Source organism: Ahaetulla prasina, chromosome 14 (assembly GCF_028640845.1).
Source record: "Ahaetulla prasina isolate Xishuangbanna chromosome 14, ASM2864084v1, whole genome shotgun sequence".
NCBI lineage: Eukaryota > Metazoa > Chordata > Lepidosauria > Squamata > Colubridae > Ahaetulla > Ahaetulla prasina.
The window spans coordinates 13,025,657-13,040,854 of record NC_080552.1 but is presented as its reverse complement, the minus strand read 5'-3'; the positions used below and the strand labels follow the sequence as shown (position 1 = coordinate 13,040,854).

At 47.5% G+C, this 15,198-nt stretch overlaps 1 protein-coding gene across 1 annotated transcript in view; it reads right to left on the bottom strand.

Moving 5' to 3' along the window:
- LOC131185274 (ankyrin repeat and fibronectin type-III domain-containing protein 1-like) overlaps positions 1–9,819 on the bottom strand; it is a 397,608-nt gene extending 387,789 nt beyond the window's left edge. Inside the window, exon 1 of the mRNA XM_058157670.1 lies at positions 9,733–9,819. The gene's annotated coding sequence lies outside the window, so the exon portion shown is untranslated. The remainder of the gene's footprint in view (positions 1–9,732) is intronic.
- Between the last annotated feature and the right edge of the window lie 5,379 nt (positions 9,820–15,198).

Here is a 15,198-nt window from a genome sequence, read left to right as displayed (position 1 = left end):
AGGTTCAAGTCCCACCAGGCCCAAGGTTGACTCAGCCTTCCATCCTTTATAAGGTAGGTAAAATGAGGACCCAGATTGTTGGGGGCAATAAGTTGACTTTGTATATAATATACAAATGGATGAAGACGATTGCTTGACATAGTGTAAGCCACCCTGAGTCTTTGGAGAAGGGCAAATAAAAAAAATTTAAAAAAAGATACGTTCATCAAGGTACAACATTTACAACACAGAATAGAATAGAATAGAATAGAATAGAATAGAATAGAATAGAATAGAATAGAATAGAATAGAATTAGAATAGAATAGAATAGAATAGAAATTTTTATTGGCCAAGTGTGACAAATAAATGTCTCACTTAGCAACAGAAATTTGGGGCTTAATTGTGGTCGTGAGTTCAGCACTCCCTGCAGCCATTTGATTTCTTCCACCCACCCACAAAAATGGAAATAAACTGGTGGAGATAAAAGCGTACCAATATTTCCCCGTAAAGCTGGAAATGAAGAGCTTAGTTAGCCTAAATGTAAAAAAGGATATTCCCTTCCCTTCATTTGCAATACAAACTACAGGCATTAGCGGCCCATCAATTCCTCAGCCAGCTCAATAACTTTGCCTACAAACCAGCCATGTCAAATGCAAAATTATGATGTTCATCTTCATCATCCACAGGGGTTATTCAATTTCTCCAAAGGAGCAACAGTTGCTTGCCCGGAGTTTTAGACAGCCTCTCATTTCCATGAACAGATCCTGCCCAATGCTGAAAAGAGCATCATTAGATCACAAAGCCTCATCGCTCTCTTTTGCCATCCAAACTGAACCAGACAACATCGTTCCCACAAAAAAACCAGCAGCTATTTTCCAATGAGGGGGTGAACTGCCCCTTTAAAAAAAAAAGAAAATGCAAAGAGAAAGCAACAATAAATACTTTTTCACTATAAGGTAAAAGGTAAAGGTTCCCCTCACACATATGTGCTAGTTGTTCCCGACTCTAGGGGGCAGTGCTCATCTCCGTTTCAAAGCTGAAGAGCCAGTGTTGTCTGAAGACGTCTCCGTGGTCAAGTGGCCGGCATGACTCAACGCCAAAGGCGCACGAAACGCTGTTCCCTTCCCACCAAAGGTGGTCCCTATTTTTCTACTTGCATTTTTTATGTGCTTTCGAACTGCTAAGTTGGTAGAAGCTGGGACGGGAGCTCACCCCATTATGCGGCGCTAGGGATTCGAACCGCTGAACTGCTGACCTTTCGATCAACAAGCTCAGTGTCTTAGCCACTGAGCCACCATGTCCCTTTGTCAGCTATACCAGGGGAGAAATGAAGTGTTTTTTTTCTACCAGGGCAACCTGGTCTACCCAAATATGGGACGGAGCATAATGCTTCCGCTTTTGCCTTTCAGCCCCAATCCAGGGTCCTTCGCAGGCAGTTGCTTTCGTGACAAACTATTTTTGTGTGCATTAAATTTGTGTTAAATGCTTCCTAGAGGTTTCAGTTATTGGGTGAACCCAGCCAGCTCTATTTGATAAATGAAGCTGGGACAAGTAACGGGAGCTCACCCCATTATGCGGCACTAGGGATTCGAACCACTGAACTGCCAACCTTTCGATCGACAAGCTCAGCATCTTAGCCACTGAGCCACCATCTTTTCGCTATAAAAGATTTTTTAAAAAAATAAGCCCAAGAAATTAATGTACATTGCCTCTGTTTTCAAGAGCTACATTCCATTTAGAATAGAATAGAATTTTTATTGGCCAAGTGTGATTGGACAAACAAGGAATTTGTTTTGGTGCATATGCTCTCAGTGTACATAAAAGGGAAAAAAAGAAAGAAAAAAAATACCTTCATCAAAGGTACAACATTTACAACACAAATGATGGTCATAGGTTGCAATTTAACCCTTAGTGATAGCAACAAAAAGTTACAGTCATACAGTCATAAGTGGAAAGAGATTGGTGATGAAAACGATTAGAAGATTAATAGTAGTGTAGATTTAGTAAATAGTTTGACATTGTTGTGGAAATTATTTGTTTAGCAGAGTGATGGCCTTCGGGAAAAAACTGTTCTTGTGTCTAGTTGTTCTGGTGTGCAATGCTCTATAGCGTCGTTTTGAGGGTAGGAGTTGAAATAGTTTGTCCAGGATGTGAGGGATCTGTAAATATTTTCACAGCCCACTTCTTGATTCGTGCAGTATACAGGTACAAAAAGAGGGTGTTTGGAAAGGCTACCCTTCAAATCCCTTCCGCCCCGCCCCCCAGAAAAACCCAAAGAATTATGCGTTTGCATTGACCTTTTGAGAGGGGGAGGGAAGTTTATAAAACTTTCTCTCTGTTCCTTATTAAACCAGCAATCCTCGCTCAGTTATTTATTCTACGCTCTGCGGACGATATGTTCCCCACTAAATAACTTGAACGTTCAAGAAACAGGAAGTTTGCCTTCTCACAAGGATAATAAAAAAACACACCTTAATTTGGGCAGGGAGAGAGGAAAGAAAGAGACGGAGGTGAGAGACAAGATAATCAGGATTTGGGAACGGTTTCCAGAGTGGAGGGCAATTAAATAGAAGAGGATACTGATGTATATACTATAACAGGGGTCTTTAACCTTAGTGCTGTGACCCAGGCCCAAGTAGATAGTAGTAAATGCAATCAGTTCAAAAACAAACAGACTTTATTAGAACAGCTGAGAATTAACTCATTCTCAGCATCGTCCAAACTAAATCAAAGCAAATGCTTCATAACACAATTCTTCAGTCTTATCACCACCAACTTTGGTCTAATCAGGCAAACTGCCAAAGGCTTTTCTTGGCAAAAGTTCAAAAACAGAAGATGCCGACAAGAAATAAATGCAGCAAGACAAGGAGCAGGTCTATCAATGTTGTTTTCCGACAAAGAGCCCAAACGGCGTTGCTGGTCTTTTAAGCCTTAAGGCTCCGGAGTCCGCACCTCATTCCCCAGATGGCCCTGGCCCCATCTCTGCCTCCGACGCAGAGCCCTCATCTGGGACTTCCCTAGCCTCCAGGACTGGCTCATGTTCTTCCTTAGCCTCATTGCTGTCCGACTCTGTTGCCAGCTCCGCAGGCTGCTGGCGGACCACAATATTTGGCAACTTTAAGCCTGGCGGACTTCAACTAGAAAGAGTGCAGAGAAGAGCAACAAAGATGATTAGGCGACTGGAGGCTAAAACATATGAAGAACGGTTGCAGGAACTGGGTATGTCTAGTTTAATAAAAAGAAGGACTAGGGGAGACATGATAGCAGTGTTCCAATGTCTCAGGGGTTGCCACAAAGAAGAGGGAGTCGGGCTGTTCTCCAGGGCACTTGAGGGTAGAACAAGAAGCAATGGGTGGAAACTAATCAAGGAGAGAAGCAACTTAGAACTAAGGAGAAATTTCCTGACAGTTAGAACAATTAATCAGTGGAACAACTTGCCTGCAGAAGTTGTGAATGCTCCAACACTGGAAATTTTTAAGAAAATGTTGGATAACCATCTGACTGAGATGGTGTAGGGTTTCCTGCCTGGGCAGGGGGTTGGACTAGAAGGCCTCCAAGGTCCCTTCCAACTCTGTTGTTATATTATATTATATTAACTCCCAGAATTCTGGGAATTGAAGTCCACCAGGCTTAAAGTTGCCAAGCTTGGAGACCCCTGGACTAGAACATTCAACAGCCCAACCCCCACCACCCCCAAAAAAACCAGCTTCTTTGCCGACACAGTAAGGAATGCTATGGTTACCAAACCAAAGTAGAGGGTATTTTTCCCCCCCTCTGCTTGCTTCCCAATAAAAAGCTTCAGCAGAGTCCAACCGTGGATCACATGCACTGTGAAAAGAAACAAAAACGTAATAATTTGCAGAGAGGAAATGCACGTCTGTAACCCCAAGAGGCGGGGAGCAGAAGGCAGCTATATATATATATATATATATATCCCTGTTGGTGGGGAGGTAGGAGAAACCCCAATAAACCCCAAAGAGAGAGAGAGAGAGAGAGAGAGAGAGAAGGGGGGGTTGGGTCTTTAAACCAGCAGTTCCCAACTGGTGGTCCATGGGCCACTGGTGGTCCACAAGAAAATTTTAGTGGGCCACAGAAAAATTATTTGCATTTTTGTATATTGCACTAAATTAAGGGTCCTTAAATTACAGCCCCTGAGCCCATTGCATATGTGCAATGAACGTTTGTGTCGCTGCAGAATGTCTCCCACTTCGGGTTCTTCTTGTGCGGGTTGGAGGGGGGCAGAAATTCCGATTTGGGGTCTGCTTCAGCCTCCTGGTGTGGGGCTTTGGGCGAAGGCTGGAAGGAAGCGCTGCTGGTGGCAAAGAGGCGGAGGGCCTCGTTCCAGTGGGACTGCCTCATGGCCTGGAACTGGATGACCATCTCAGCCCACTCAGTCCCGCAGGTCTTCCCTCTTTCTTGGAAAGCCTATGCTCCTAGTCCTCAGTGAGGTGCTTCTGCTGAGCCTCCTTCTCGGTCAGATCCAATTTGAACTGAGCCAGCTGTTTTGCCAACTCTTTCTCGTGGTGGCTGCTTAGCTCCAACAACTGCTTCCTGTTGGGGCCCTAAGGAGCCCGGGCAGGCAAGGAGGGGCTGGGAGGGGAGGGGTGAATAGTGGCCAGCGAGGTGCACTTCGATGTGAGTGACATCGAGTTGGCCACACCCACCCAGTCACATGACCGCCTAGCCACACCTACCCAGCCGGTCATTAGGCAGATCATATTAGTGGTCCACGGGATTTAAAGTTATGAATTTAGTGGTCCCTGAGGTCCGAAAGGTTGGGGACCCCTGCTTTAAATTGTTGTTTTTTAAAAAAGCCACTGACCAAACCTGGATCAGGAGAAAAGAGAAGCAATGGGAACCATGATGTTTGAAAATGAGTGTCTTGTATGAAGACGGATCATTTTATAGGAAGCTGTCGTCTCCTCCACTTTGTCTTTCGTAGGCTTATTTCAACTTCCTGAAGATATTCGTGGTCTGCTGGTTAAGGTGACCCATTATTCTGCAACCCAACAAGATGGACACAGACTTCAGAGGATCATTAGAACTGCAGAAAAAACAATGGCTACCAACCTGCCTTCCACTGAGGAGCTGTAGACTGCACGAGTCAAAAAGAGGGCTGGGAAAATATTTATAGACCCCTCGCATCCTTCAACTCCTACTTCAAAACGACGCTATAGAGCACTGCACACCAGAACAACTAGACACAAGAACAGTTTTTTCCCGAAGGCCATCACTCTGCTAAACAAATAATTCCCTCAACACTGTCAAACTATTTACTAAACCTGCACTACTATTAATCTTCTCATCGTTCCCATCACCCATCTCCTTCCACTTATGACTGTAACTTTGTTGCTTGTATCCTTACGATTTATACTGATATTGTTTCCTGATTGCTTATTTGTAGCCTATGACTATCATTAAGTGTTAAATTTGTACCGTATGACTATCATTAAGTGTTAAATTGGTACCGTATGACTATCATTAAGTGTTGTAAGTGTTGTACCTTGATGAAGGTATCTTTTCTTTTATGTACACTGAGAGCATTTGCACCAAGACAAATTCCTTGTGTGTCCAATCACACTTGGCCAATAAAAATTCTATTCTATTCTATTCTATTCTATTCTATTCTATTCTATTCCATTCCATTCCATTCCATTCCATTCTTCCTTACAGCCCTTCACATTCAAAAATTGCGGGAACAACACTATATAGGAGGTGGGGAGAACCCGGAAATTTTTTGAAAAAAAAGGCCTTTTTGATGACCTCAGCTGCTAATAGTGGAGAAGCAGAAGACAGAGAGAGGCCCTTTAGAAATCTGTTTTAGAATAGAACAGAATAGAATTTTTATTGGCCAAGTGTGATTGGACACACAAGGAATTTGTCTCGGTGCCTATGCTCTCAGTGTACATAAAAGAAAAGATACGTTCATCAAGGTACAACATTTACAACACAAATGATGGTCAATATATCAATATAAATCATAAGGATTGCCAGCTACAGTCATACAGTCATAAGTGGAAAGAGATGGGTGATGGGAACGATGAGAAGATTAATAGTAGTGCAGATTTAGTAAATAGTTTGACAGTGTTGAGGGAATTATTTGTTTTCAAGGGCAGCGGAGAAATTTTTGAAAAGCACAACATATAAACTGAATTATGTTTTATTTTATAAAGGGGCCCAGACTCCAACATGCAAATGGATGACAAACATTCATGGAAAACTCCACGAGATGTAAAATGTTAGTATTCAAAGCAGGAAAAGTGGAGCCTCATTCAGTCCAGATGCAAATGGACTTTGCAAAGCAATGTAATTTCTCTTTCTTTCATAACCCAGTGATGGCTAATCTTTTCCAGACCGAGTGCCCGTGCAGCCGAACCCCAAAATCCAATGCACGTGCGGTCCCACGCATGGGCCCCCACACGCACCCTACCCACCGCATGCGCACCGCCCCTGCGCGTGCGTGTCCCCACACACACTGGGGCCCCCAACATGCATACACATGCAGCCCCCCACATGGGCCTGGCTCTCACAAGCATACGCAGTGCCCTGCACGGCCCTAGATCCCGCATGTGTGTGCACCCATGACGCATGCCCCCCCCACCCCCGCATATGCACAGCAGAGACCCAAAGGCCAACTGGCCATCTGGAGGTGTGCATGCATGCGTGGCAGAGCTCAACTGGGGCAATGGTTCATGTGCCCACAGAGAGGGCGCTGCGTGCCACCTCTGGCATGCGTGCCATAGGTTCACCATCACGGCCATAACCTCTCACACATGCACTAAAAGAACCAGGGTTTGACTAAATCCTGCTTATCAATGAAGACCACAGATTTAACACACAGAAAAATAGTTTGTCACGAAAGCAACTGCCTGCGAAGGACCCTGGATTGGAGCTGAAAGGCAAAAGCGGAAGCCTTATGCTCCGTCCCATATTTGGGTCGACCAGGTTGCCCTGGTAGAAAAAACACTTAATTTCTCCCCTGGTATAGCTGACAAAGGGACACGGTGGCTCAGGGGCTAAGATGCTGAGCTTGTTGATCAGAAGGTCGGCTGTTCAGTGGTTCGAATCCCTAGTGCCGCATAATGGAGTGAGCTTCCGTTACTTGTCCCAGCTTCTGCCAACCTAGCAGTTGCCAACCTTGGCAATTTTAAGCTTGGCGGACTTCAACGCCCAGAATTCCCCAGCCGCGGTGTGGTTCAGGCTGTAAGAAGCCTGTTATTAAAACACAGCTGCCTGCAATTACTGCAGGTTCTAGTCCCACCAGGTCCAAGGTTAACTCAGCCTTCCATCCTTTATGAGGTAGGTAAAATGAGGACCCAGATTGTTGGGGGGGCAATAAGTTGACTTTGTAAATATACAAATAGAATGAAACTATTGCCTTACACACTGTAAGCCGCCCTGAGTCTTCGGAGAAGGGCGGGATATAAATGTAAATAAAAATAAAATAAAAAAATAAAATAAAATTGTTGGTTGAAAGGTTGGCAGTTCAGGGGTTCGAATCCCTAGTGTTGCATAATGGGGTGAGTTCCTATTACTTGTCCCAACTTCTGCCAACCTAGCAGTTTGAAAGCACGTTAAAAAAAATGCAAATAGAAAAATAGGGACCACCTTTGGTGGGCAGGGAACAGCGTTTTGTACACCTCTTGGCATTGAGTCATGCCAGCCACATGACCACGGAAACGTCTTTGGACAGTGCTGGCTCTTCGGCTTAGAAATGGAGATGAGCACCGCCCCCTAGAGTCGGGAACAACTAGCATATATGTGCAAGGGGAACCTTTACCTTATAGCTGACAAAGCCAGAAGAGCATCATGTGAATTCACCCACTGCTCAAGGACGGGGTGGGGGAGGGGAGGGGCTGAGGCACATCACATTAGCAACCCTCTACTTCCTCCCTGTCAGATGGGATCTGACCTTTTCCCTTTGGCTGGATGGGAGCCAAAAGCAGAGCCTGCTGAAAGACGGAGAAAGAAAATCCCAACACACATCCTTGGCAAGAGTCAGAAAATTCACTCCGTCTAACCAGCAGATCAAACACGCGTCCCATGACAAACTTCGATGCTCACTCTCTAGATGAGAACACGGCTGTCCAACCTGGCCGACTTCTAAGATCAGTTGGACCTCCAACTCCCAGAATCCTGGCTGGAGAATTCCGGGAGTTGGAAGTCCACAAAGTCTTCAAAAGTTTTGCCAGGTTGGACAAGCCCTGCTCTAGAAGAAGTCAGGGCAGATATCCAACATCTGGCAGGACATCCATGATGCAAGCTTAACTGAAAAGCACCTTTGCCAACCCAGTTCCTCCCCCACGCCAAACCCCGCCCCTTCCCGAAGCGGGAGGGAGAGAAGGTGTGTTTTAGTCAGGAGACCCCACAGGTGCTTTTCCAAGACGCAACTGGACTTCCTTGTTAAATAACCACGACCTGGATGACTGAGTGTCTCCATAGCCAGGAAAGTTTTCTCTACTTTGGTCAGAGAGGCTCCGGCGACGATGCCTCTGATTACGTTAAGCGCGCATCTGGGGAAGAAGGACAGGAGGAGGAGAAGAAGAAGAAGAAGTGGAACAGGGATTCTTCTCCCCTCCAAGAAGAGGGGCTTTATTCAAGAAAGGAGGAAGAGGAGGAGGAGAAGAAGAAGAAGAAGAAGAAGAAGAAGAAGAAGAAGAAGAAGAAGTAGAAGAAGAAGAAGAAGAAGAAGTCAGGGCAGATATCCAACATCTGGCAGGACATCCATGATGCACGCTTAACTGAAAAGCACCTTTTGCCAACCCAGTTCCTCCCCCCCCCACCCCGGCAGGAGAAACTTCGCTGCCCATAACTCCCTGCCCCTCTGGGCAAAAGATGGGGGATTATGGGCCCTGGAGTCCATTATATCTGGGCAGGCCGAGGATGGAGATCCAGTACAGCCAGCACATCTTAAACCAAGTGCTGGAAAAGGACGGAGGAGGGGAAGAGAGAGAGGAGAGAAGGTGTGTTTTAGTCAGGAGACCCCCACAGGTGCTTTTTCCAGGAGGCAACTGGACTTCCTTGTTAAATAACCACGACCTGGATGACTGAGTGTCTCCATAGCCAGGAAAGTTTTTCTCTACTTTGGTCAGAGAGGCTCCGGCGACGATGCCTCTGATTACGTTAAGCGCGCATCTGGGGAAGAAGGACAGGAGGAGGAGGAGAAGAAGAAGAAGAAGTGGAACAGGGATTCTTCTCCCCTCCAAGAAGAGGGGCTTTATTCAAGAAAGGAGGAAGAGGGAGAGAAGGTGTGTTTTAGTCAGGAGACCCCCACAGGTGCTTTTTCCAAGAGGCAACTGGACTTCCTTGTTAAATAACCACGACCTGGATGACTGAGTGTCTCCATAGCCAGGAAAGTTTTTCTCTACTTTGGTCAGAGAGGCTCCGGCGACGATGCCTCTGATTACGTTAAGCTCGCATCTGGGGAAGAAGACAGGAGGAGGAGGCACCCTGCATTCAACCATGAGTCAATCAATCAATCAATCAATCAATCAACCAATCAATCAATCAATCAATCAATCAATCAATCAATCAATCAATCAATCAATCAATCAATCAATCAATCAATCAATCAATCAATCAATCAATCAATCAATCAATCAATCAATCAATCAATCAATCAATCAATCAATCAATCAATCAATCAATCAATCAATCAATCAACCAGCCAGCCAGCCGGCCGGCCATTGCCTTGCCCTCGTTCCCCCAAAAAGGCCGGCGCCGGGAGCGCGAGGCATCGCAGAGAGACCTACCCGGGGATGCAAACGGAGCACCGCAGCGCAACGACGGCGGCAGCAGCAGCTCCTTCCACCGGCCGAGGATTCATCCTGTAAAGCACCTACCACCGTCGCCGCCTCCTCCTCCTGCAGCTCTTCGCGGGAAGGAAGCGCAGGCCCCTCCCCTCCCCTCCCCCACGCCAAACCCCGCCCCTTCCCGAAGCGGGAGGGAGAGAAGGAGGAGGAGGAAAAAAAAGGAACCACATCCCAATCCATCATTCGACCAAATTAGGTCTGCACACTTTCTTCAAAGCCCTGGCGTAAATATATAGGGCTTACTGACAACACACAACTGGCCAGATTCCCTCAACGCAATTTGCAAAGCACAAAAAGATTCTGTTCAAGCTAAAATCCAGCAGACCACAGAAGAGCATCATGTGAATTCACCCACTGCTCAAGGACGGGGTGGGGGGGGAGGGGGGAGTGGGCTGGAGGCACATCACATTAGCAACCCTCTACTTCCTCCCCTGTCAGATGGGATCTGACCTTTTTCCCTTTGGCTGGATGGGAGCCAAAAGCAGAGCCTGCTGAAAGACGGGAGAAAGAAAATCCCAACACACATCCTTGGCAAGAGTCAGAAAATTCACTCCGTCTAACCAGCAGATCAAACACGCGTCCCATGACAAACTTCGATGCTCACTCTCTCTAGATGAGAACACGGCTGTCCAACCTTGGCCGACTTCTAAGATCGGTTGGACTTCCAACTCCCAGAATCCTGGCTGGAGAATTCCGGGAGTTGGAAGTCCACAAAGTCTTCAAAAGTTTTGCCAAGGCTGGACAAGCCCTGCTCTAGAAGAAGTCAGGGCAGATATCCAACATCTGGCAGGACATCCATGATGCACGCTTAACTGAAAAGCACCTTTTGCCAACCCAGTTCCTCCCCCCCCCACCCCGGCAGGAGAAACTTCGGTGCCCATAACTCCCTGCCCCTCTGGGCAAAAGATGGGGGATTATGGGCCCTGGAGTCCATTATATCTGGGCAGGCAGAGGATGGAGATCCAGTACAGCCAGCACATCTTAAACCAAGTGCTGGAAAAGGACGGAGGAGGGGAAGAGAGAGAGAGGGAGGAAGAGGGAGAGAGGGAGGGAGGAGAGAGAGAGAGAGGGAGAGAAGGTGTGTTTTAGTCAGGAGACCCCCACAGGTGCTTTTTCCAAGACGCAACTGGACTTCCTTGTTAAATAACCACGACCTGGATGACTGAGTGTCTCCATAGACATTTAGCCAGGAAAGTTTTTCTCTACTTTGGTCAGAGAGGCTCCGGCGACGATGCCTCTGATTACATTAAGCTCGCATCTGGGGGAAGAAGGACAGGAGGAGGAGGAGGAGGAGGAGGAGGAGGAGGAGGAGGAGGAGGAGGAGAAGAAGAAGAAGAAGAAGAAGAAGAAGAAGAAGAAGAAGAAGAAGTGGAACAGAGATTCTTCTCCCCCTCCAAGAAGAGGGGCTTTATTCAAGAAAGGAGGAAGAGGAGGAGGCACCCTGCATTCAACCATGAGCCAATCAATCAATCAATCAATCAACCAGCCAGCCAGCCGGCCGGCCATTGCCTTGCCCTCGTTCCCCCAAAAAGGCCGGCGCCGGGAGCGCGAGGCATCGCAGAGAGACCTACCCGGGGATGCAAACGGAGCACCGCAGCGCAACGACGGCGGCAGCAGCAGCTCCTTCCACCGGCCGAGGATTCATCCTGTAAAGCACCTACCACCGTCGCCGCCTCCTCCTCCTCCTCCTGCAGCTCTTCGCGGGAAGGGAAGCGCAGGCCCCTCCCCCCTCCCCCTCCCTCCCCCCCCACGCCAAACCCCGCCCCTTCCCGAAGCGGGGAGGGGAGAGAAGGGGAGGGGGAGGCCAGCAGCTGCAACTGCAGCAGCCGCCACGTGGGAAGGCTGCAAACGCTCCGGGGCTTCTCCATAGGGGAAACTCTGCTCCAAGGGGGCTCGAGCCCACTTTACAGTAACAGTAACAGAGCTGGAAGGGGACCTTGGAGGTCATCTAGTCCAACCCCCCTGCGGTGGGACGGGGGAAAAGTTTGCTTGCAGCGTTCCCTCCTCCTCCTCCTTCTCCCCGCGCCTTCGCTTGGCTTTCCCGGTCCTGCCTTTGGAGGGGAGGCTGCTGCAGGATTCAAAGGCAGCGGAGCCGGGCAGAGAGTTGCGCGTGCCGCCGCCGCCTCTACCTCTTAACGCAGGGCAGGGAAGGGAGCAGGCAGAAGCCGCCGTGAGTTTCGGCGCGGCCTGTTGAGCCAGTTTGCTTTGAAGTGATTTCCGAACAGAACCTTTCCGACCGGGAAGGCCTCCGGGAGATGCAATCTGGCTAATGATACGGTGCGGTGCAGGCCAAACGGAGGAAGGTTGCAAGAAAGTTGCAAGCCCGCGCCCGTGTTCAAAAGCCGGCCTCGGAGGGGTTTGCACGGTAGAAATCGCCCTTTGGGACGGGGACTTGGTCCGAAGAGGCTAAGCAAGAAGGAAGACGCTTCCCAGGGAAGAAAGGGGGGGGAGAGAATTGCCTTTTGGCTTTCCTGATTGCCTGGTGGTGGCTCTCTCCCTCTCTCTCTGTCTCTATCTATCTATCATGTCATCTATTCTATCTAATATATATAGATCTCTGTCTCTCTCTCTCTCTCTCTCTCTCTCTCTCTAATATATATATACTCTATCATCTATATCTGTCATATAGAATAGAATAGAATAGAATTTTTTATTGGCCAAGTGTGATTGGACACACAAGGAATTTGTCTTGGTGCATATGCTCTCAGTGTACATAAAAGAAAAGATATGTTCATCAAGGTACAACATTTACAACACAATTGATGGTCAATATATCAATATAAATCATAAGGATTGCCAGCAACAAGTTATAGTCATACAGTCATAAATGGAAAGATATTGGTGATGGGAACTATGAGAAGATTAATAGTAGTGCAGATTCAGTAAATAGTTTGACAGTGTTGATGGAATTATTTGTTTAGCAGAGTCATGGCCTTCCGGAAAAAACTGTTCTTGTGTCTAGTTGTTCTGGTGTGCAGTGCTCTATAGCGTCGTTTTGAGGGTAGGAGTTGAAACAGTTTATGTCTATTTATTTGTCAAGAATGTATTAGGCAATGTATAAACATGGACTGGATACATTAAATAGATACAAATAGAGGAAACATTAGGACAGGGACGGTAGGCACGCTGGTGCGCTTAAGCACGGCCCTTACAGACCTCTTAGGAACGGGGTGAGGTCAACAGTAGAAAGGTTAAAATTTTGGGGATTTGGGGAAGAAACCACGGTCAGGTAGTGCATTCCAGGCATTGACCACTCTGTTAATGAAGTATTTTCTGCAGGCTAGTTTGGATTGGTTTACTGTGTGTTTGTATCTATTGTGTGCTGTTGTATTGTTTTGGTTGAAACTGAAGTATTCATTGACTGGTAGGACATTTTAGCAGATGATTTTATGAGCTCTGCTTAAGTCATATGTTTTGTTATGTTTTGGTGATGGAAAGTGAAAGGGATGTCTGTAAACTTTCAGGGGCTAGGAAGAAAGTCCCAACATCCTGACAAGAGTCAGAAATTCACCCCATCTAGCCAGCAGATCAAAAATGAGTCCCATAAAAAACTTTTATTCTCACTTTAGATAGAACAAGGCTGTCCAACCATGACAAGTTTTAAGACCTGTGGACTTCAATTCCCAGAATTCCTCAGCCAACACCTGTGGACCTAAGCTCCCAGAATTCCTCAGCCAGCTTTAATAATGGTGGACTTCAACTTTAATAATGGTGGAATTCCCTAGCCAGCTCTAAGACCTGTGGACTTACACTCCCAGAGTTCCCCAGCCAACTTTAATAACGGTGCACTTCAATTCCCAGAATTCCCCAGCCAACTTGTAGACTTCAGTTCCCAGAATTCCTCACCCAACTTTAATAACGGTGGACTTCAACTCCCAGAATTCCCTAGCCAGCTTTAAGACCTATGGACTTCAACTCCCAGAATTCCCCAGACAGCTTTTAAGACCTGTGGACTTCAACTCCCAGAATTCCTCAGCCAGCTTTAATAATGGTGGACTTCAACTTTAATAATGGTGGAATTCCCTAGCCAGCTCTAAGACCTGTGGACTTACTCTCCCAGAGTTCCCCAGCCAACTTTAATAACGGTGCACTTCAATTCCCAGAATTCCCCAGCCAACTTGTGGACTTCACTTCCCAGAATTCCTCACCCAACTTTAACAATGGTGGACTTCAACTCCCAGAATTCCCTAGCCAGCTTTAAGACCTATTTATTTATTTTTTATTTTTTTATTTTATTTGATTTTTATACCGCCCTTCTCCCGAAGGACTCAGGGCGGTGTACAGGCATAATAAAAACCGACAATACAATATACAGGTTTAAAATACGATTTAAAAAACTTATTAAATTAGCCCAGCAATTAAAATTTACCATACTAAAAAACCCCGTTTAAAATTAATAAATTCAACATTTAAAAACCCAATTTAAGCCAGCCCAGCGAAAAAAAGATGGGTCTTGAGTTCGCGACGAAATGTCCGAAGGCCAGGTATTTGCCGTAAACCGGGGGGAAGCCCGTCCCAGAGGGTGGGAGCCCCCACAGAGAAGGCCCTTCCCCTGGGGGCCGCCAGCCGACATTGTTTGGCGGACGGCACCTGAGAAGTCCCTCTATGGGAGCGCACGGGTCGGTGGGAGGCGTGTGGTAACAGCAGGCGGTCCCGTAAGTACCCAGGTCCTAAGCCATGGAGCGCTTTAAAGGTCATAACCAACACCTTAAAGTGCACCCGAAGGCCACAGGCAGCCAGTGCAGTCTGCGCAGGAGCGGTGTTACATGGGAGCTACGTAGCTCCTCTATCACCAGCAGCTGCATTCTGACTAACTGAAGCCTCCGAGCGCACTTCAAGGGAGCCCCATGTAGAGAGCATTACAGTAATCCAAGCGAGAGGTAACGAGCGCATGAGTGACTGTGCATAAGGCATCCCGATCAAGGAAGGCGCAACTGCGAACCAGGCGAACCTGGTGGAAGGCCCTCCTGGAGACGGCCGTCAAATGGTCTTCAAACGACAGCCGATCATCCAGGAGGACACCCAAGTTGCGCACCCTATCCTTTGGGGCCAGTAACTGCCTCCAACAGCCAGCCGCAGCTGCAGCTGACTGAATCGGGTGCCGGCATCCACAGCCACTCCGTCTTGGAGGATTAAGCTTGAGCCTGTTTCTCCCCATCCAGACCCGTACAGCTTCCAAACACCGGGACAGCACTTCAACAACTTCATTGGGGTGGTCCGGGTGGAAAAGTACAGCTGAGTGTCATCAGCGTACTGCTGGTATCTCACCCGAAACCACTGATGATCTCACCCAGCGGCTTCATGTAGATGTTGAACAGCAGGGGCGAGAGAATCGACCCTGTGGGACCCCACAAGTGAGGCCCCTCGCGGTCGACCTCTGCCCCCTGTCAACACCGTCTGCGACGG